The sequence below is a fragment of the Falco biarmicus genome, chromosome 10, assembly GCF_023638135.1.
Source record: "Falco biarmicus isolate bFalBia1 chromosome 10, bFalBia1.pri, whole genome shotgun sequence".
Classification (NCBI taxonomy): Eukaryota; Metazoa; Chordata; class Aves; order Falconiformes; family Falconidae; genus Falco; species Falco biarmicus.
The window spans coordinates 33,823,062-33,845,043 of NC_079297.1; the positions used below are offsets into that span (position 1 = coordinate 33,823,062).

Consider the following 21,982-nt stretch of genomic DNA (forward strand, 5'->3'; position numbering starts at 1 on the left):
CCAGTTGTCCCTTTGGCTGCCCTCACTGTGGGGGACAGCAAAAGGCGTCTTGGGGAAAAGCTATCGCCCTTTCCCCAGCAAGCAGGACCAGGCTGTCCCACTCACCAAGGTACACACAGGTCCAGAAGAAACTGTGCCAAACGGGCTGGGGAAGCCACCAGCAAACGGTGGTGAGAAACGCAGGCGTGTGTCTTTCCACGGCAGCCGTGGCAGGCTCTTGGCGTGGAAGGCATGTCCATTTGGGCGTCCGCACTGACTCAGCTCGGACTTCCTGAGGAGTCTGACGGTGACACGCGCCCTGTGTTCCCTTCTTCTTTATCAGCATTTCCTCATCTCCTTTCTGAGGTCAATCAAATTCATCTCCCTTTTTTCTGAGGGCTTCCCTCTCCTCTGGCCTTTGTACCGGGGAGGGAGAGCTCAGTGCCACCCGCCTCACCCTGCGCTTGTGGCACGGCTGCCACCGACACACCACCCCAGGTCTTGTGTCCTGGGGTCTGGGGAAGTTGAGATGTGTCTCTGCATTTAAGGTGACTTCATTTTAAAACTATATTTACCCACATAACCCCAGAACAAACTTACAAAAGGATACTTAGATTAAGCTCATTTAGCATAAGCTGAAAGCATTCCTTTCTCCCTCTCTAGCAGTTTCCCATTTTGTCTTCTCTGCTCTCATGACGCCTCTGTGCATACTCTTAACTGCAATTAAAGGCAATAAAATTTTCAGGGTAGTGACAGACAGCTCTTTTGCTAACTTGACCATGCAATGCCTACCAGGGAATTTGTTACATAAATTCAGCTGTGGCAATTGGAACAGCCAGTGGCAAGCATGTGCTCAGCTCCATTTGTTGCACTGAGAGCCTTGTTTTAATTCCTGCTTGATCCATTGCTGGAAGCCATTTGCTCCTTGGGTTTGTGTGCGACTTGACGTAAGGCTTTGTAGGGGGAGGAAATGCAAAATTTGGGTCATTCCTGAAGAGCCAGAGGGCTGATAAAGCACTGGGGAGTGAAAGCATCTTTGGAGCCGGAGCAGAGAACCCAACACTGTGGCCTGGCTGATGCCTTGGGAAGACAAAAAAAAAAAAGGGAGATCAATAAACAGATGGTGGTAGCCTGCAGTTGGGAGCTGCAGGGTGGCCAAGCAAGCTTTGGGCTCCTCAGCAAATACAGGCAAATGCTCACCCTGACTTGCATGTGTGCACGCACACATATGGATGCTCCATACTGTGGTAGCTCGTTACAGATTCCCACAAGAAAGCCTTAAGGGAGGAATTTTTAGCTGTTCTGATGTGGTCATCTTGTTCTTGTAAAAGAAAAGCTGGTCTCTTCATTTCACGCTGGTTTTATTTTTTCAGGGGGTGGGAATCATTATAATGAAATAGTGCTGTAAGTATACGCGTGATATTTTATCCCTGTGTGTACAGTCTTTCACCGTGGGTTCAGTGAAAATGGGGCCCCAAGAAAATGGGATTTTCCAGACGTGTTCGCCAACGACTGCACTGCACTGACCTGCAGAAAAAAGGAACTTCAGGGCAATTTTTCACCCAAACCTGCTTTTCTTCGGCATCTTCTGCCTCAACCCGTGGCAGCTGCTGCCTGCCAGTCTGCAGAGGGCGATGCAGCACCAGTCTGACCAGTTTACGGCTCGCCCTCATGTTTTCCATCCTCCCCAGGTTGCCCATGGTCACCAAGGAATCGCAGGGGCTGAGGGCTGAGATGAGGCTGAAGGTAGAGGGGAAAATGAGAGGACGGGGCCGCAGGCACAGCTGTACTTCACTGCATGGTCTCTCCACGCCAGCTGCGTGGCAGCTGATGAAGTGGGAGACTGCGATGGATTTCGCTTTCCCGTTCCATCCTGCTGCATGGGAAGGCTTGATCCGTCTGCTGGAGCTTTGAAGGCCATTGTAGCGACAGCTGGTCATTTCATGAGTTTGTCTGGGACTCAGGAGCCTGAGTGTAAATCAGCTTGAAAAGGCAAGAATGGAATCTTCAACCCCAGTAACCAAACGCTCATCTGTTTTTCAGACTTCAGTTTGCCTGTTACCATCGCCGTGTTCCAGGAGGGACTGGTAGATGACTGCTGCCAGTGGAGACATCTCCCTCTAGCATCCATGAGACTACCGATGAGAATTCATGGGCATTTGTGCCAAATAATTACTTTGAAAAACCACTGCATCCTCACTTCAATCTGTTTCTTCCTTGGGCTGTTGGGAATTAATTGGGAATTGTCTAATTTAAACACCCATGCTGCCTATGAGGAAGGGCAGTGGGGTTAGAAGGACTTTCAGAGACCTGCAAGAGTTAAAAAGCAAAATAGCCACGGCTATAGATGCACAGAAAGACCATAGCTAAGTAGAGCTGCTCTGCAAAAATCTCCGCACCTGAGATTTATTCAGACCAAAAAATTATTCTCTTTTAAAGGAGGTGCAGTAATATTAAGGCTTCTTACTCTTTCTGAAGATGCGCTTTAACGGAAGGATGCTGCAGAAGGGCTTGGTCGGTCTGGAAGGCACCCGCCGATGTTTTCCACCATGCCCCAGGTCCTTGCTTGGGCATGTGAGGAACACGCTGGGAAGCCCTCTGGGATGTCAGAGCGTGGGCTGGGGGCCAGGTCTCTGCCCCCCGCAGCCAATCCAGGGCTTCGGCACGTGCCCCGCAGGGGGGGACCCTGGCCCAGGCCGGCTGCCAGCGCGTGGGGCAGGGGGGCTGCAGCTTGCTGCGGTGTAGGCTGGGGGCTGCGAGCAGCTGGAAAGCTGAATTCCACTCCTCACCATCTGGATTTGTCAGGACGATCGTTTCCTCATGCACGTAACGGGAGAAAGCGTGCAGAATTGCTTTCCACCTTTGGGTGCCAGTTAAGCGCGTGACTGGGATGGAAATGCCAACCGAGTGTATTCCTATGGGATTGGGTTCTCTTCATGACACACCTTCAGTTTTTAAAACCTCCTCTCTTTGAAGCTTTTGATTGTTCCTTCTGGCGTGTTGCAGTAAAATAATAGCAGAACATGAAGAATTTGAACGTTTGCCTGAACTTTGCACCTGGATAAATTTGCTGGGCAAAATCTTGCCAGTTTGTTGAGTCAACAGTGCATGCCTCGATGCCTCCTTGAGGTGTTTTGCTTCCTTCTCAAAATTACTCAAGGCAAACGGGGTCTGTTGGAGGCTCCTGGGAGAGGGAGGATGCTCCTGGGTGGGATGAGGAGGTGAGGGCTGCGGCCGTGGGAAGCACCGGAGGCGGCGGGTCTGCTGCCTTGTCCAATATTAAATGAAAAAGCAAAATAACTGATCGCCATGCTGTGCAGGCTGCAGTCAGCGCTCCGCTCGCCTTGAGCACGGGTTAGGTGAATGTGTCTTTAGGAGTTTTAAGGAAGTAAATAAGAACTTAAGGAATTTTTAAGAAAAAAGGAAAACGCATTGGGCCGTGCTGTGGAGGCCACAGTCAGCACTCAGCTTGCCCTAAGCACGGGTTAGGTGAATGTATCTTTAGGAGTTTTAAGGAAGTAAATAAGAATGTAAGGAAATTTTTTAAAAAAGGAAAATACATTAGTGAATCGGTAAAATGCATCTTTAGGAGTTTTAAGGAAGTAAATAAGAATGTAAGGAAATTTTTTTTAAAAAAGGAAAATACATTGGTGAATCGGTAAAATGTATCTTTAGGAGTTTTAAGGAAGTAAATAAGAATGTAAGGAAATTTTTTAAAAAAGGAAGACATATTGGTGAATTGGTAAATGTATTTTTAGGAGTTTTAAGGAAGTAAATAAGAATTTAAGGATTTTTTTTAAAAAAAGGAAAATACATTGGTGAATTGGTAAAATGTGTCTTTAGGAGTTTTAAGGAAGTAAATAAGAACGTAAGGAATTTTTAAGAAAAAAGGAAAACGCTTTGCTGAATCGCCAAAGGATAGAGAGCTGCGGCCCGGGGCACGAAAAGATGTGGAGAATGCGGGCATCGATCCCGCTACCTCTCGCATGCTAAGCGAGCGCTCTACCATTTGAGCTAATTCCCCTCCTTCCAGTCGCCTTCTGCCCGCTCTACTCTATTCTCTTCTCGCGAGAAGCTGGGCGGCGCCGGCCGCCCCCCGTCCCGCCCGGGGTGGCAGTGCGCCTGCGCGGGAGCGCGCCGGCCGGGGCTCGGCGGCGGCGCGCCGGGGGACGCGCGGCGGGGCGGGAGATGCGCCCGCCCGCGGTGAGGAGCGGCGGGGCGCGGAGCGGCCGGTGCGTGGCGGCGGGGGCCGGGAGGGGGCAGGGAAGGGGTGAGGGGCACGGGGTGGGGTGAGGGGCACGGCGGGGGTGAGGGGCACGGGCGTGCGCGGCGCTGAGGGGAGCGTGCGTGGGGAAGCGGCGGGCGGGGCGGGGGGTCGCAGAGGGCATGTGCCTGGGGGCATGGGGGGGTGCGGAGGGCTGTGGGCGTCGCGGGGGTGTGTGCAGAGAGCTGCGTACCCGGGGGCACCGCGGGGGGTGTGGGTGAAAAAGGCTGTGTGCACATGGGGGGGCTGCGAGGGGCAGCTGGGCGTTTGCCGGCGCGCTGTGGTGGGAAGGCATGGGGGGGTGCGGGGCTGCAGGGGTGGCGGCCCAGGGGGGGCTGCGGGGGGCATTTTGTGGGGTGAAGGGCTGCAAAGGGATGGGGGGGCTCAGGGCATGGGGCTGCGCACCCGGCAGCGGCTGGGGCAGCCCTTTGAGCCGTGGGGGGGCTGCACTGAGGTCAAAGCAGAGCAAAACAACAAAAAAAACAGGTGCTACCCCGTGTGTCGTGTGTTCCCCCCCGCCCCCGAAGCAGCACAGGAGCTGCCCTTGATGGCCCTGGCTGTTCTTCGGGGCGGCCTGGCCTTGCCAGCAGCCAGGCGTGCTCCCGGGGGGTCCCCAGCCCCACCGCTCCCGGGGACACACCGGCTGGCACGGCTGCAGCCGGGGTACCCAGGGTCAGCGGGGACCCCCAGCCCCCACAGCCTGGGACGCAGCTGGCAGCACCAGTGGGGCGCCCCGGTTTGGTCCCTGCGGGTGGCGGGGGCAGCTGGAGGGGATTAGGGAACCTGCTGCTTGCAGTTGCCCCCCGCTTGCCTTGTGATGCCTCCTGTAATGACAGCACCCCCACAAGTGACATGTGGCACCGTGGTGAACGGGGGGGGGGCTTTTCCCTCAAGAAATGTTTCCCTTTATTTTGCGCTCCAGTGGGAGTTCAGCGCAGCGTCTCCCAACTGGATGAGGAAGGAGGAGGCACGGGGTCTGGAGCGGGGGGCTTTGGGCAGCCATTGAAATGGTGGCTGGGGATGTGCTGGAGCTTTGGGGGGGCTGCGCCGGCTGGCCGGGAGCCGGTACCCTGCCTTCAGTGGGAAAGCGGCTTGCGCTCCGTCAGGGCCTGCCTGGCAAAGCGGGGGGGGAACGTCAGGACCTTTCTCTGCCAGCACAGTGTGAGGAAGAGGAGGCTGCTAATGGGCTTGACGCGTCAATGTGAAGCTGTGTTCAGCGGCGGTATCCAGGGCTTAGTTAGAAACCTGTCCTGGTAAATGCCTTACCTCGTGCTCAGTCACTTTTCTCGCCCTCTGATGTTCTTGAATAAGAGAAGGCAAACCCGAACGGCAGTGAAGGCCTGTGCAGAATGCTTTCTAAACCAAAGGGATTACAAAATCCCTTCTGTTGTATAACCTCGGTGGTGGTTGCTTAACACCTTGCAAAGTCCTGGGCTGAGCAGGCAGGGATGCCTGTCCCCAGGGATGCCTGTCCCCAGGTTACAGCAATTCCCTGAGCAGCGGAGAAGTTGGGAGAGAGCGATGGGACCTGCTGTGGCTCCCGCACCATCGGGCTCCTGGGTGCCTTACACGGTTTGCTTTCCTGCCTTGCATTTGTACTTCTGCCTCGGCTGTGTTCAAGTCAGGGTTCTGTTGGATTCAAACCCACTCTGCTCAATTTTACACCCTTCCTGAGGGATTCGCCTTAGTTTGTCCTCTGATGTACAAGTTACTTCTTTTCCTGGATGCATTTGCTGAGCTAGCCTCCTCCGGCCTGAATTCGTGATGAAGTACTCCTGTCTATCAACAGTTTCACAACTGAGAAATAGATTTTTAAAAATTATTTATTTCTTTTCCTTGACAGCTTCTGGTCTGTGAATGGGCTCTGCCTCTTGCAGAGTTTGCTTAATAGCTTCTCTGAATGCTAATTTATCAAACTACTTGGGCTTTCAAATTTACTCCTCTCTTGTCCTTTTCAGCATACTAATACGTTGCATCTTACTTTAAAGGGCTGGTGAAGTATGAGCTTAGCTCTTCGGAAACCGTCCTACCTTTCATCTACTGTTTTCACGGTTGTGAGCTCCCTTCTTGTTTTTTTTTGTCAGCAGAGAGAAGATTGGCCAACAAACATGTCCTGGAAGACACAGTTATCTTTTAAAAAAAACCCAACAGTGTCCAAACAGCCGCGCCCAGCCAGCAGTATGATTTCTTATCTCAGAGCTTGACTCATAATTCTGACACCTCCTTACCTTTATCGTTCTTTTAAAAAGAAAGTCGTTTTCTTAGCAAAGCTGTACCCCTGGGTGCCAGGCTGAAGAGCCTTGCACATGTGTCATTTCTTTTCCTGATGCCCTCCTGTCTCTTTTACATTGCCCTGAGCTGCAGGACCCCATCATCTTGCCCATAGGCTTCTTTTTTTTTTTCTTCTGATATCCAGAAAATAGGGAAATGCTTGAGAGTATCTCCTGCTGGTGAATCTCGCCTGAGATGCAAGCAGTAGCCTTTCCCCAGCTCACTTTTGCAAAACATCAGCTCGACGCTGTGGAGCTGGAAAAAATGTTTCAGGCTGCGTTTTGCATAGATGCTCTGAGATGCGAGTGAGGTTTCACCGCCTGGGTGTTACATGTGTTTTTCCTGTCACGGGGCAGTCTGCCTCCCTGAATCGTTATGTTGCTGCGAGCAACTGGCAGAGCAAATGCAGGGGCAGGGGGAAGAGAGGACTGCCTTCAGCCTGGCTGCATCAGCCACAGCCTCCCTCCTCTGCTCCCTGGGTGGTTTCAATGACGGGCTTGTACAGGATCTTTTCTCACAGCAAAAACACTTTCTTTTCCTTTTATTTTTTTTTTTTTTAGAATTAAAATCACACCAAAGAGTGCGTGTTAAGATAGACTCTGGAGCTGAAAGCCTGTTAGTCCTTTGCAGTCACGCTGGAGTAATTCCTGTGCTTTTCTCTCCGGCATGTTAATCGCAGGAGAGAGGAGTTCAGCTCCCGCAGCTCAAGCTGTTGTAAGGGCACGTCTATACTCTGCAGATCAGCTTTCCCCTTGCTGCCTTTTCCTTGCTTTGGCAGTGCTGTGCACCTGGCTCTCCACACCTGGGGCGAGCATCGTTCGAGTGCTGGTGAATCTGTTTTCTCCTTGAGCTCCTGCCCTGCCAAGGACAGAGAAATCCCTCTGCAGGTGACTGGCAAAAAACCCCACCAGCCCATGTCAACAAACCTACAGCTGCTCTGTGCAAAGAACAGCTCCCAGAGATGCTGAGTTGCGGTGCTGTCAGTGGAGCTTTGCAGTAGGTTGCTGGCTGCATCCCCTTTAGCTTTCGGCAGCCGGTGGCACTCCCAGTTGTCCATTTTATTGCGTAGCTCAGGGGTGGTTTAAGGAACTGGTTCACGTCGTGCTGCAAACTGCTCGGCGTGGCACTGCAATAGCTGCTGTGTGATGATGGAAGGCAGTTTTCTAGCACGTGCAAGATAATCTTCCATGCTGAGGTTAGCGATCTTGGCTGGTTTGCTACGGTACGCCTCCCCATTTTACACAGCGGTGGGCATTTCTGAAACAACTGTTCAGGCTCGAGTGCTTGTTCTCTGATTTTCGAGGTGGATGGGTGCTCTCCTTAGCTGTGGGTTTGCTTTGACACCCTCAGCATCAGGTATTTGCAGAGAGGCTGATGCAGATTCACCCTCCCTGAGTGTCTGCTTGAGCATCCCGCTGTGCTTCCCGGCTCAGCATCCTGCTGCGCTGCTCCTGCGCGTGCCGTCCCCCTCTGTGCTGCGGGAGAGCTAAATTGGGGTTGGGAAAGAGCTGGCAAGAGGCCTGCGTGTTCCTGGAAAGATATTGATTGCCCTGGACAATTCGGGTTTGTTCCTTTTGTTTCCCTGGCACAGGGTCAGGCTCGTTAGGGCAGCAGCTCGTTGGAGGATGGAGAAAGCGTGTCGGCTTTGCGGGTTGAGGCTGGAGCGGTGCCATTGCAGGCTGCTGCTCTCAAGTGTTAAGTGTGAAGCAGCCTGCCTGGTAATTCCATTAATGGGAGCCTAGTGCCGGAGAGATAAATGTAATTCCAGGGTAAAGCCGATGCCGGGGCTCAAATGGAGTGGATTTGCTGGTTCTCCTGGGTGCGCTGCTGTGAGTAATGTGCTCCTGTATTAACCCACAGACGATGTTTAAAGTCTAGGTGTCAGCATAGAGATGGGGCAGAGATAAAAAAAAAATTGCTGCTAAATCTGCATGTGAAGAAATCCTTAGCTTCAGAGCCTAGCTGCCTCTTTGCAGCGGGTTTTACCAGGAATAAGTTTCCTGTTTAACTTCTGACATGTGGGATGGCCGAGCTGAGCAGCCAGCCGATTCAGGAGACAGCTTGCATGGGATCTAGCCAGAGCGAGCTCACCCCGTGTAATCAACGCAAAGCAAAAATGATACCCTATGTATATTACACCAGCAGGCTTGCAAGGACATCAGAGCTAGCCACCACAATTGCCAGTAGCACAAGCTCCTCCGTATTTTTGAGCAGTGAGGTCCCAGATTGCTGTCCTGGCTAGCTGTTTTCCCAGTGCAATTTCTTCTTTTTCTTCTTTTTTTTCTTATTTTTTTTTCTGTAGACCACATCTTCCTGTTTGCAGTTGTATAATACCGCCGTGGCACCATCAGTGAGTCTTGCATTGAAAAGGAATGGTTAATTGGGATATTTTTAGCTCTCCTTGTGGCCGGGATCCTGGAAATTAAACACAGGAGCCGGCGCCGTTCAGCTTTATGCAGAGGGGCTTCCGAGCACTTGCATCCAGCAGGGTGGGAGCTCACAGCACCGACGAGCCCTGGTGCTGTGGTACCCCCAAAATGAAGCAAACGTGGTGCTTTCCCACCTTCTGGAGCTCAGTGCAGGGTTTTCCTTGTGGGGAAACAACTTGTCATCAGGCCAAGGCTGGGGGGGAGAAAGGTCCATGAAGAGGAAGCAGGTGCTGGGGGGTCTCAGCCCCCCACGTGCCCCCATCATGCTAGCTTTGCCCGACTGTCCGTCGGTACAAATATTGATCTCCTTAGGACTTAGGGTGCTGCCGGCATCCTGACGGCAGAATTACACCCACCTTGCTCAGAAATGCTTGAGGTATTCAGCAGCTTGTGGATGCCCCTCTCCTGCGAGAGGTGTGGTGGAGATTTGCTTGTTCAGCAAAGCGGGGTGCACGCTCTGCCGGTGCCCGAGCAGCAGCTGGGGCAGCCGTCCACGCTCTGCAACCCGCTCATGCATCTCTTCTCTCTGCAGTAGCTGCGTGGCCACGTGTGGTTGCTTTACACGCATGCTTTGGGGCAGCTCGCTTGCCAGAAACCAGCAGAATCTCACAGAGGCTCACCTCCTGCCTGGAGTTTTTACATCTCCTGCCTCCCGTTCCTTTCGGTTCTGTTCCCTGCCCAGTGAGGGCCATGCTTCGCGTGCCTTGCCCCGGCTGCTGCAGGGTTTGCTGGGGAAACACCTCTGGCAGGTGCCTTGACCAGGTGTGTGAGAGCCACGGCTGCTGCTCGCCACCACGGTGGCAGGATGCTGGGGGGATGCAGCTATTGGTCTTCAGCTGGTGCAATTGCCTTTTTGTTTTCAAATTTTTTTGGCCTTTTTTTTGGCCTTTTTTTTGCCTTTCTTTTTGCTTTTTTTCCTTTTTTTCCCCTTTTTTTTTTTAAGCTTTATCCATTTCCATCATAGCTGCCTACTCAAGTTTTAGTTTAATAGCATGGCTTTCTCTTCCCAAGATGAACTTTTTGAGCATCTCCTTTCCTGCTTTCATAGCTCTGACATCTGGTTTGGGCTTGGGCAGTGCAAAGTTGCACCCATAGCGAACTGTGTATCTTGTCAAACATTTCAATACAGAGCAGACGAGGAGGGAGCCGGTAAGAAAATGACCTGCATGTTTAAAAATTCAGTTTCTTGAGAAGTGTTGTGCCTTTGGTGTCTTGTTCTTATGGTTTCTCTCTTCCCTCCCCTCCCCAGTTCCGTGAGTCAAAACTGGTCGTGAGAGCATCCTTGCTTGAATGTGGGGGACTTATCAGGGAGGATGTAATATGTTTGTTTCCTTTGGGTGGTAATAAAGCGGGTCAGAAGTGTTTTGTGTGCTTTGGCTGCTGATTACAGCGTTAACCAGATCAAGTTCCTGAAGTTGTTTCAAAGCATCACTATTTTCTCTGCTTTCTGACTTGCTGCATGGATTTCACAGGGAAACCTGTACCTGCTCTGCAAAGCATTTATTGCTTTATGGCTCTTCTGGCCTAGGTGCAGGGCTGAGTCACCTTCTTGCCACCTTGGTGCAACAGTTTGGGGGCCTGGCATTACATTTCTTCTTTACAGAAGTGTCTTTGAGCCACAGCTGCATCCTCATCTAGTTTGCAGGCAGCTGTACCAGCTCAGCTGTGGAGGAACGGCCTCAGCTGCTGCGGGCTGATGCCCATCACTCTGTTCCCTAGAGACAGGGCTGGTAGGACCATCTCTTGGACCTCCTGGAGATGCCAAGCCTGTTTGCTCTAGATGTCTAGAGGCTGAGTAAGTAGAGGCTGGTAACGTCCTTCTGACTGTCTTGCGCTTATAGTGTAAATCCCACAGCAGGCTCTGCAGGTCATGAACTGAGGATGTGAGCAGTGCTGAGACACCTTGAACAGCACGACGTTTGGTGAGCGATGTTGCCTCAGTGCTGGGCCCTAACAATGCCCCTGGAAAAGCCACAAGGAACTGGATTTGGCACTGATCCGTGTTGTGGTATGAGGGAGTCAGCTTGTCTGGGTCCTCTCTGAGTTTTTGCAGCTGGAGGCCTTGTGGCGCTGTGTCTGCTCAGCTTTGGGATGTTTGGGGGCGACCTGATGGCTGTGCTTTGGTACCTCTGTGGTGAAGAGGGCTGGCTGGAGGCTGCTCAGGGTCTCCCACGCTGCGAGAGAATGATGCTGTGAGCTACAGAGGGTGGAATTTGAAGTTGAATTGGGGGTGGGAAAGGGGAGTATATAACATACAGCTCAGAAAACCAATAAGCTTCAGAAGACCTTAACCATTGAAGGGGCTGGACTTGTTTCTAGCTGACGTGTTTTAAAGCGTGATTAGCTGCCTCTTGCAGTGGGATGCTGTAATCCCCCAAGGGCTGGACTGCTTTGCCATGCCACTGGATGAGGTCAGTGGAGACCCAGCTAGCGTCCTTGCCCAAGCAGTTATCTCCTGCAGGGTGCTGGATCCAGCACGGGGGCAGCTGGATGGACAGGGAGGTCCCATCCCAGGGAGGCTGGGCAGGAGGCGTGAATGCCCCTCCAGCCCTTGGCTGGGAAACGCATCCTCAGTCTTCAGTTTGTGGCTCAAACAGTGCTGCTAGTCCATATTCTTCGGCTACGGGAAGTGGCAGGCTTGGAGATGAATATGTTGGGTTAGCCGGTGTCCTGCCTGAGCCGACGGAGTGTGAATTTAGATCTTCTTGGTTTATTTCAAGAAACTGCATTAAGAAACGAGTGAATGAAGCTGCGCACCAGAGGCTGCTCCCGCTGCAGACGTCTGCTTGCAAAGCCGCGTTGCAGAGTGATTCTTCCCGGCGCTGCAATGCCGGCGGGGAAAGCAGAGCCACAGCACGGGCCAGGAGACCTTTGGGGAGGTGCAGCCGAACGCCTGGCTTGATTGCTTTGGCAGCCCGTCTTTGAGCCAGGCATGGGCATTGCTTCTGTCTGTTAGCAGGGGTTGCTTGTGTCTTGGTGGGTGCAGTGGGCTGCTGGTTCCTGCAAGCCGAGGGGCCTTGCTCTGCCCCAAGTCCCTGCTGCCAGGAGGTGGCACGCAGCTTAATTGAAAGGTCCCCGCCGTAAATGTCGCCTGTGTGATGGCTCTTGTGTCCTGCCTAGCATCGGCTCTGTGGTTACAGCTAGTTGCAGCTGACTTCAAAGACTCTGCTCTGTAAAAACTGGCTTGAAACAATCCGTAGTGGCTTGTTTAGTTTGGTGTTTGGTGTTTTGTTTTTTGGTTTTTTTTTTGCTTTAAAGCTAAAGATAAGGATGAATTTCTGCAGAGGGGAAAGCTGGAGCTTTGTAATAAAGTCCATGATATTCTTCAGGATGCTTTGGGATATTTCTGGGGTGTGCATGTGCTCTGCGTGGTAACAGTTATCTGAGAACAGCTGGAGATGCACAGCTGGTTAATTGATTTTAATGCCGTGGAAACTCAATTTGAGTAGCTTTGTGTTTTTTCTGGAGGGGGGGGAAGAAAAAAAGGGCGCATTAAGTGAAGGAGCAACTCTGGGTATTTCTGTGAAGCGTGTTTAAAGGAGGCTTGAACGTGAGGGTTTTAACTGTGCTCGTCGGTCGGTGTTGAGAGCTGGCGGAGGCGGTGGTTTCGGTGCGAGCGCGGCAGAGCTGGTAGGCAAGGCTCGCCTGGGGGCCCAGGGCAGCTTCGTCAGGAGCCTGGTGACTAATGCTGCACAAACTTACAAAACCAAGAGAGGATGAGCTCTCCCTCCTTCACCTCTGTAAGGAGCTGGGGGCAGCTCCGGTGGACTGCTGCCGGGATGTTTGCATGGTACCTCTGGGGATGCTGGTGCATCAGCTCCCTCCACTCAGCGCAGCATCGTGACACGTACTCTTTTTAGGTGGGGATGGTGCTCTGGCTGGGTTTGGAGGTGAGGTGGCTGGCTGGGCTGCCAAGGCTTGTGCCAGCAGCCCATCCGGGACTCTCGGCTCTCTTGGGACCCCTCCATCCACCCCTGTGCCAGAGGAGAAGCGGGATGGAGGTGTGGGGGGGGGGCAGCTGGGGCCACCCTGTGGGGACCAGGCAGGGCTGTGCTGTGCTCTCCCTCTGTGTTCCTGGGGGTGGTCAAGGAGGTCACGTCTCAGAGTGAAGGGCTGGCTTAGAGTTTGAGTTAGTGCTTCTGGTTTTCTGTCTTTATTTTCCAGAGTTTCTCTGCATGGAATTGGAAAACCCCTTCTATGGGCTGCTGTGACAGCCTGAGATATGTCCAGATGGATTTGAACACTGGTGCTGGAAAGGGCTTTGTCTATTTATTCTCAGCATCTTGCTGTCTGCTTTGCTTAAGAGTTTTTGCTAGATCCTTCACATATGCTTGTCCTTGCTGCTCTTCTCCTGAAAAAAAAATATTTGAGAACACCCTTCAGCTGGGGCAAAACACACCAAAAAAAAATAATCCCCAAACCTCTTGGAAAAATTATTTTTAACTGCTGTTCCTTGGTATAAGCTGCAAGGTTTGCATAGCTGTGGTGTGTTGCCGTCTGGGTGCATCAGCCTAGTTTGGAGACCTCACGTAGCACTTCACCGGGCTGTTTTAGATGGGTCTTTAGAACGGGCACATCCAGCAGTGAATGCAGCTGTTCAAGTGTTTTTTAAGTGACTTACCCCTGTGCAAAGACAAAGCTATGATGTGTTGAAGCATGGTTCCTTGAAAGCCTCATCTAGGTTTCCAGATGTACCGCTGTGCCATCTTTCTGAGGTCGTGCTTCCCATCAGCTTTAGCTGATCTCAGGCTGTTCTCCTGCCAGAAATCCTTCCCCTTTATTTTCTTCTTTCTGGAATGGCTTCCAGTTGGATCAAGCAAACGATGGTTGCTACCACAAGCGTAGAGATAATTGGGTTGTGTAGAAGGGGGAGGAGGGAGGAGGCAGGGCTGTCTTGGCAGCAAAGGATGGTTTTGGATCAGTTAAGCTGATGAGCATGTGGGAGTGGGCACCGCTTGCCGGAGGGCAGCTGTGTAGCCCCCAGCCAAGCATGTCCAGCTTCTACCCCAGCGTCCCTCCCTGTGAAGGAGGGAATAAGGATTGCAAAGTGTGTTAATGTTTCTGGGAGGCTGCAATGTCAGTGGAGTCCTACGAGGTGCATTGCTGACTGACGGCTTCATGTATGTGTTGAAAACGTTCAGCTTCCCCGTTAACCCAGGGGGGTATCCCTCTGGGAGGACTTTGAGCACAGGTTTTAAATAAAACGGTGAATTTGACTGCAGCTTTTAAATAAAACGTTCTGCTGAATGTATCAAAGAGAATATTACATTGAATATAAGGGTGTAGTTGTCTGTGAGGCGCTGGCACAGATTGCCCAGAGAAGCTCTAGGTGCCCCATGACTGGAGCGTTCAAGGCCAGGTTGGATAGTCTAGTGCAAGATGTCCCTGCCCAGGGTAGGGGGTTGGACTAGGTGACCTTGGAAAGGTCCCTTCCAACCCAAACTACTCTGTGATTCGATGGTTTCTCTGCTTAAATACGCTGCAGACCAGGGCCTGATGTGTTAGTGCCTCTGTGGGAGGGAGCAGGACCAGTCCCGCTGTCCGTTCTCTTGCCCTAAGGCTGGGGGTAGGTTTATCTTCCTGCTTGACTTCTTATAAACATTCATCCGACTCATCTTGAGCTGAAAAGCCCTTGTCTTAGGTGCTTGTTGCAAATACTCTGTTGCCTTGATGATGACGTGTCAAGGTCTGTTGAGTGAGGAGCCGGCAGGCTCTCCCGGTGCTAGCTGGACCCCATATCAGAGGAGCCCATCGTACTAGCCGGATCCTGTATCGGAGGAGCCCATTGTACGCGCTGGTCACAGCGGGTGGTGCCCCTTGCTGTGAGAAGCCGCGCAGATGCTCAGCCTTGCTGTTGGCTGGGGCCCCCCCCGAGCTGTTTGCTTGAGCTTGAAATTGCTGGTGTTGCAAGATCATCACGGAAGGGGAGGAGAAAATTAGCGTAAGCCTCTTAAAGAAAACTTTATTATTTCTCAAAGATGGCAGGAAACACCCCATCCCTCTATTTAAGCTTCAGAGTAGGGATTCTCTTATGGTGGGTGTATCTGCTTGTGACCATGCAAAGTCGCATGGCCAGTCTCGGGGTCTGGCAGGTCCCCCAAGGTCGTGTGCCTTCCCTTTGGCCAGTGCCACCCTTCTGTCTTACTGCTTATGCTGGGGGGACTTGGCTGCTTGCTCCTGCCACGCGGAGCCCTCCTGTTTCTCTGCCCCACTGCCTTCCTCGCACCCTTCACTCCTGATCTGGGGATGTTTCCTTCTCCCTCTGCAGGTATCGCTCAGTCGTCTGCCCCTATGCTTCAAAACTTTTTAAAAAAAGTCTGGTGAATCTTTATTTGCTGCATTAGATGAAATAAAACAAAATGTTATCGTGCTGGTTCAGTCTGCCAACGAACAACATGTTGTGACATCGAGGTCAGGGCCAGAAGGAGGTTGTTGAGGTGGTGACACTGAGAAATACATGTTTTGGTGGACACACTGAAGCTGCGGGAGGGCAGCAGAGGAGCTTTGCTGGCATGAGTGTGTCATCCATGCCCTGCAGTGCCTGGAGCGTGGTTGTGTCTCCAGGAGGGAGCAGCCCTGGGGCGAGCGATGCCGCTGGGCTGGGCGCTGTGAGAAGGGAGTTTGGGAAGGGGGTGGAGGGGCTGGTTCCCTGGCTCTCAGCTGTGTCCCCAGTATGTCTGGCTGCTGCGGGACAAAATGCTTTGTTTGAGAGCTGTGGTTGCTTGGGGAAGGCAGGCGAGGCCACCTTCATATGGGTTTGATTAAATCCAGCAGCACTTAGGAGAAGCTGCAAGCATCTCTGCCTTGCTCAGCAGTACCGGCAGGCGAGGAGCTTGAACTTTGCCAGTGATGTTTCTGCAGTGTTGTCTAATAGTAGCAGTCGCATTGAGAAAGTTGTTGGAGGAAGAAGGAGCTGGAGGAGGGAGGGACAAAAGGTTGTTTGCACGGCAGCCGTGCTGCTCTCCCCCACGTGCAAAGCCCTGGCGCGGGTCGGTGCCAGTGCAGATGGAGTCCTACAAAGCTAATGCAGCCCCTTTAGATTTAAGCCACGCGAAACTGAAGTATAAATTTCCTTGCTGGGGGAGGAAATCTGTCTTTTCATACTTCCATAAATAAGCTGCCACTGAAGATTATTGGCCAGGTTGGATTTGTCATGTTATTTTGGTCTTTGTAGAGACTTTATGTTCCACTGCAGAACAGGGTTTGTTTACTGACTTCAAAAGAAAAACAGAAGACCCTCCTGGAGGTACACAATGCAAGTAAGTAACTCTTGTGTGTTGGCTAGTGCGATAATGTAAAGCAACAGGGAGAGCAATTACAAATGTTGATGGAAAAATCAGCTTGAGGCTGGAGTCCGAGGTCTGTGCTGTGGTCTTCAGCATTGTCTTCATCCTTAGAAATGCCTTCAGCCCTTCCATAACGGGAAGGGAGAAAGGGGGAAATGGGGGTCCAATGGATTATGGTTTTTTTTCTCGGTTCTTTAAATACCAGCTGGCAACGGCTGATGTCTGTGAGTCACCCACAGAGACTAGGGAAAACAAATCTTTTTTTCTCAGTCCAAGGTAAACCAGCGCGCTGCATGAGTAAGTTTTCTTGCCGTTCCTGACAAGGTCCAGCAGGCAGGAAATATGTGAGATGTTGTGGGGCTGATGCCGTACCTTCCCCTTGCTGGTTCGGTGCTTTGGCTGGAGCAGCTGTCCCACCCTGTTCCCGTACCTCCCTCTGCTTCCCAGTCCTCTGCCCGTTGCAACATGCTTGAGGATGGTTGTTCATCCGCCGTGTTCGTGGCTGCCCCTGAACCGCTGTGTGAACAGAATGGGAAAAGTAAAACCGGCTGGGATGCAGTGACCGTTGCTTCAGTTGTATCATCAGAAAAAACATTCCTTACAGCTCCTTAGAATTGTTTGCAGTAAAACATCTTCCCCCCCCCGCCTCCCCGATACTGCTTCTTCTGCAGGCAGCAGGCGCCTTGCATGCCTGCAGTGAGGTGTTTCTGCAGCCCACGGAGGCGGCTGCTGTCACAGCTTTTGCTCAGATATCTTTTGTGTAACTAATGTACAAAAAGCTTGATAAAGCGATCAGTGGGAAATGTAAAACCATTTATGTTATGAAACCATAATGAAGAATCAATGGTAATCATGAAAAAGTGGAAGCGGCCTGGCTCTGAGGCCAGATGGGATTCACCTGCTCTGCAGACTGTAAGGAATCACTCGGGTGCTGTGCACCAGGAGATCTTCAGTGGCATCTCGGGGTGAGGAGCAGGGGCACCGCTGCCTCTCCTCTGCCTAGGCGTTAACCTCGCTGCACTGGTGGTTGAGGAGTCTTTGCTGGATGAACAACCTTGGTCCTGGACTCATCATCTTGCTTTTTACCTTGGCTTCCCTCTGTGGTTTCGCAGGAGCACCCCGACAGCCCGGTGCTGGGTGACCCCGCTGCCGTGCCAGGGATCTAACAGCCGCCCATCTCTCACGAGCTTGCTGTGGCATCCTTACCTTTCCCCAGCCCGTTCTTATTAATGTCCCTAATTGCTCTTCTCTCTTACCGCTCGCAGGATTTGCCAGATCCCGTACGCTGATGGGGATGGTGTTCTGGCTCCTTGTCGGTGCCTCTGGAGAAGCCGATGCTCTGAGCAGGTACGTTGGCTGTGCTCCTGGCGAGCATCTGTGCGTGTCCAAGAGCAGAATGTGTGCACCGCTTGCCTTACCAGTGTGGACTGGCAGATACTGTGGGAGAGGCTGCTCTGCAGTGAGTAGGTTTTTTCTATCCAGATGTGAAAACACCCAGGCAGAAGGTAAGGTGTGCATGGAGCCTCTCTGCCAGCCCTCTGAGGAAAGCACTGGAGAACACAGTGTTGCTGCAGAGCGACTCCTGGGGGGCCACGCTCCTTGCTAACGTCAGCACAACCTTTTCCTTCCTGTGGCACCAGCTGGGGGATCCCAGTCGAGCTGGGGGCTGCGCCCTCCCCTGCTTCGCTGGCCTTCGATCGCTCCCCATCCCGAGCGGGGGTGGGGGGAAGCTGTTTTCATGTTGGTATCCAACCATGAACAAATCTGCTGTTGTTTTCTGAGTGTATGGCAAGAACAGCCTGTAGCAGCTTATTCCTCCCAGGATCGTTCCTGCTGTGCTGTGCCGCTGATTGCTGTCAGCAGCAGAGGGGTATGCCTCCGCTGCGCTGCCTGGTGCATCCTTTTGCACGAGTTATTTGCTTTGTTATTGCTTTAAGGCATCAGTGCTCAACAGAAAAGGTCTCGTCTGCGCTGTCTACAGCTGTTTGGCGCTGTAAGTGGATTACTTGAGTCGGTTGTCACCCAGATGCCAAGCGTGCTTTAAGTGGTGCCCTTCGCTCTGCTGCCAGTGGGTCCTCGTGCACCTTGACTGCAATTCCTGTGGCGCTTTGAGAAGAAAATGTAGGCCTGGGTTGCAGGCTACTTTTTGAAGAGCTGGAATTATGTTCCCAGCTGTCCAGAGGTGTGTGTGCAGCCACACACCGGGATTGGAGTGCGATATTTGGCTAGTTGTGGTCACTCGGGGGGGTCCGAGAGGCAGATGAGTGGATGCTGTGGCAGGAGCATTGATGGGTAAGGAGGGATTGGCCTGGCACCCGAGCTCGAGCCATCGGCTTGTCCTGAGAGCTTACAGAGCAGAAGAAGCTCTTCCTGAAAATGTCCATCCCTGATGGATCTCATCCCAAACTGGCGTTGCCTTGCGTTTGGCCTGCCTGCATGCTGGATGGCCCATTTGGAGGATGTAACTGTAACTCGCCGCATGACGATTCCTTGATCCTTCAAAAAGTGAAATGGATTCATTATGGAAAGTGATCTTTCTTGAAAACCTGGTTCACCGGGACTGTCTGGGTGGCGCAGCAGACGCGCTGGAGGAGTAGGAGTTGGGGCGGAGCCGTTTCCACCTCATTCCCCTGTTATTTCCTGGGATTTATCGCACCGGGCAAGCAGACATGCTCTCCATTCCAGAGCTTAAAGCAGAGCTGGTTGGTAGAGCGCTGCCTGTGCTTCCCCTGCTAGCCTTCTCGTCATACTTTCCTTTCCTTAAATTATTTTTCTGGCGTCAAAGGCATCTTTTCAAAGGGAGAACCGCACTGAGAAGGGGAACAGCAAAGGTAGGAGTGCCTCTGTTTGCTGGCAAGCTGTGGCAGGTGCGTCTGAGTCGGAGGGAGCCAGCACTGAGTCAGTGCCCCAGACTCCCGGTGACTCAGGTGGCAAAAGCCCAAGTCATTCTTTTACGTGCCTCAGCTGCAGCAGGTTTCCTGTGCTTTGGTTTTGCCTCCTGCAGCGGCCGTGCGGGGAACGCGTGTCATCCTCTTCCTGCCGCACGGGTTATGAGTGGCTCGGTTCGCAGGGGATGCAGGCACACGGTGGTGGCGCTTTCTCCTGCTGGCAAAACGGAGAAACTTGATTTACCCCAGCACCCTCAACCCTACCTCTCTCATTCCCCAAACTCCCCACTTTTTTTTTTTTTTTTCTTGTTATTCATTTTTTTGTAAGATGGGACAAGCCACAGTGGTTGCAGCTGTCTGTCACTGAGCTTGATGAGATTCTCATGCAGATCTGGAGGTTGTGTTCTGGCAGGTCTGCTTGCATACATTATACACTACTTCATCATACTGGGAAGGGATCTATTTTCTGAAACGTTTATTTTTAGTCAAGGCTTTCCCTGTCTAACTGGCAAAAGTTCAGCATTTGCAGCACAATTTGCAGAAGGAGCGATTTCACCAAATACTCCGGCTGGGGGAAGGGAGAGGAAATGTCATATTAGCTAGGAAAAAGCCTAGATGCTGACTTGAAAAAAATAGCTTGAGAGGCTGTTGTGAGAGCATAAGGATGGGTAATGCAAGTGGAGAGCAGCCTTGCATTTGCTGCAGTGGGTAAGTCAATCTGGGTTGCTCTTGTTTTCCCTTGTGACGGCTGCCCCGGAGGCTGAGCAGCACTGGGTGGGTGGGAGCTGCTGCTGGCGGGCTGGTGGGTGATGTGGCCTGACCCTGAGCAGTGAGTTGGGGCGCTGAGCAGTGATGCTGAGCAGCGGGTGAGTTGGAGTGCTGAGTAGCAGGTTAGAACCCTCACCTCAAGGGCAGAGCATGGCTACGCAGCACCTTGCGCTCTCCTGTTGTGCCCGTGCTTGGGGCCGCTGGAGACTCACTGGTGATACAGGCACTGCCATCCCCGTGTGTGTGTCCCCTTGTCAGATACCCCACCAGAGCAGGGTGGCGTGTGGGATGTCCTGGGGCAGTGCTGCTGTCTCCTCACAGCTGCTGCTCCGGGGGCAAACGATCTTCATATGCCTCATTGCTTTCACCAACTGCTCCTAACCATTCTGCGGCATGAACTGGCTTCTCACAGGCAGCTACCCTTCAGAGGCGCAGAGATCTTTTCATCTTGCTCTTGCATCTTGCATCCCCCTTGACATTTCTACCACCCCTTTCACAGAGGCATCTCTGTCACTGCTAGCTGTTAATGCTGTGAACACCAGAGGATGACAGCGGGGAGCGGAGGGCAGTGTTCAAAGCCTTTGATACTTACTCCTCTGACAAACAGGGCTTGGCTCTGCGTGTGGGCACGTGAATAATTTGTTTGCTGCTCCAGGTTAACTCCTGCAGTTGGCTTTATCCTGCTCTGCTGCCCCCAGCCCGTAACAGAGAATTGCACAGCAGCTTTGTCATCGTTCCATTAAGAAAACAAGAAGAAATGGTTCAAGCTTCAATTTTCTTCTTAATATTTGGAAACCAGAAGAAAGAAGGTGGCACTAGGATTTTAGGTGTACTCCTGCATTTGATCCGAGTGGGTGTACGTTGCCTGCAGGTTTATCTTTGTGAAGAACTGGGAATGAAACTTCTAAGTGCTGTTTCAATCACAGGGGTAGGAGCACCATGAGGATCAAGGTAAAAGCACCCATCAGCTGTCTAGAGCAGTAATCTTCCCAGGGGGCATCAATCTAATTTAACTCGAGTAAAGAATGTGTGCACTGGGGGAGTCTCTGCTGGGTTTCCTGGGAAGACTGGGAAAAATTAAGTGCTGAAACAACACTCTTACCTCCAGGGAGGGGCTTATGTTTTCCTAAGACCTGTTATTATCTTCCTATTGAAAAAAAACATCTGTATCAGCTGGCAAACTGGGAGTGTTTTAGCTACTCAGTTTTCCCTGGTTCCCTGGGGACTCTCTCATTGTGATCCTAATTGCAAATCCCCTCTCCACGTGGGATGCAGAACATGGGTTCTGCACGTGTCCCAGTGTTGCTGCCGTGGTCAGCCCCACGCTCGCCACGCATCTGCTGACCTCTGAATATAGAGGTTTCATCAGTTTGAAGCTTTTCCTCAGGGAAAGTTTGTGGGTGGTTGTTTTTTGCTTTGGGTTTTTTCCTTCCCTCCCCCCTTCTGTTGCTAGTTATTTCAGGGGAACTCCTGTCTTAGTAGTGCTTTCTCCCCAAAAGGTATTTCTTTTCCTCTCTGCCTCTTGCCCCCAGAGGCTGGAGGAACCCTGGTATGTTAGGAGAGCCAGTCTCTGCTTTAAATGGCCTTAAGCATGTGAATATTCAGCTCAATTTCCTTTTCCAGTGGCTTGTTACGAAATGAGCAGGAATCTCAGGGCATCCCTGGGTCGCCTTTCCTTCTGACCTTGGGGTGCAAGCAAGGAGGGTTTTGCTCCAGCGGGTGAGTGCTTGGAGGAGGAGGTGTCCACCTCGAGCTTCGAGTACTCTGGTAGGAAAATATTTTTGCTATCAGTGGATTTTTGCCGATACTGTTGAAGTACGCTTAAGATATGTGGGCAGATATTGCAGTCTCCTGGTGAAGACAGTGAAAATAGGCATCCTGGGCTGGCCGGGGGGTGCATCTGAAGTGCTTTTGCCCGGAGCGATGCCCTGTCTCCGGTAGCTGTAGCGTGGCTGCCCTGGAAGGAACTTTCCTGGGTGGAAGCTGAGCAGCCCCGTGCAGGTCCCCATCTGCTCTCACCCGACTGGGTTCTGAGCAGGCTGAGCGCTGTGCCTGGCTGGTCCTGAGCCCCAGGGCTGCGCGTGTGGCTGTGGCGGT

The 21,982-nt window shown here is 52.2% G+C and overlaps 1 protein-coding gene and 1 non-coding gene across 4 annotated transcripts in view; one reads left to right on the top strand and one right to left on the bottom strand.

The window, feature by feature from the left end:
* Positions 1-3,930: 3,930 nt before the first annotated feature.
* On the bottom strand, positions 3,931-4,003 carry TRNAA-AGC (transfer RNA alanine (anticodon AGC)). The gene has a single exon. It is a non-coding gene; the product is annotated as a tRNA-Ala (tRNA).
* Positions 4,004-4,104: 101 nt separating this feature from the next.
* The window catches only part of LOC130156500 (USP6 N-terminal-like protein), an 82,104-nt gene continuing 64,226 nt past the window's right edge, over positions 4,105-21,982 (top strand). For 2 of the 3 annotated variants that reach the window (XM_056355052.1, XM_056355055.1), the window contains exons 1-2: positions 4,105-4,211; positions 17,495-17,576. The gene's annotated coding sequence lies outside the window, so the exon portion shown is untranslated. The remainder of the gene's footprint in view (positions 4,212-17,494; positions 17,577-21,982) is intronic. The other variant, XM_056355056.1, reaches the window with a different exon arrangement.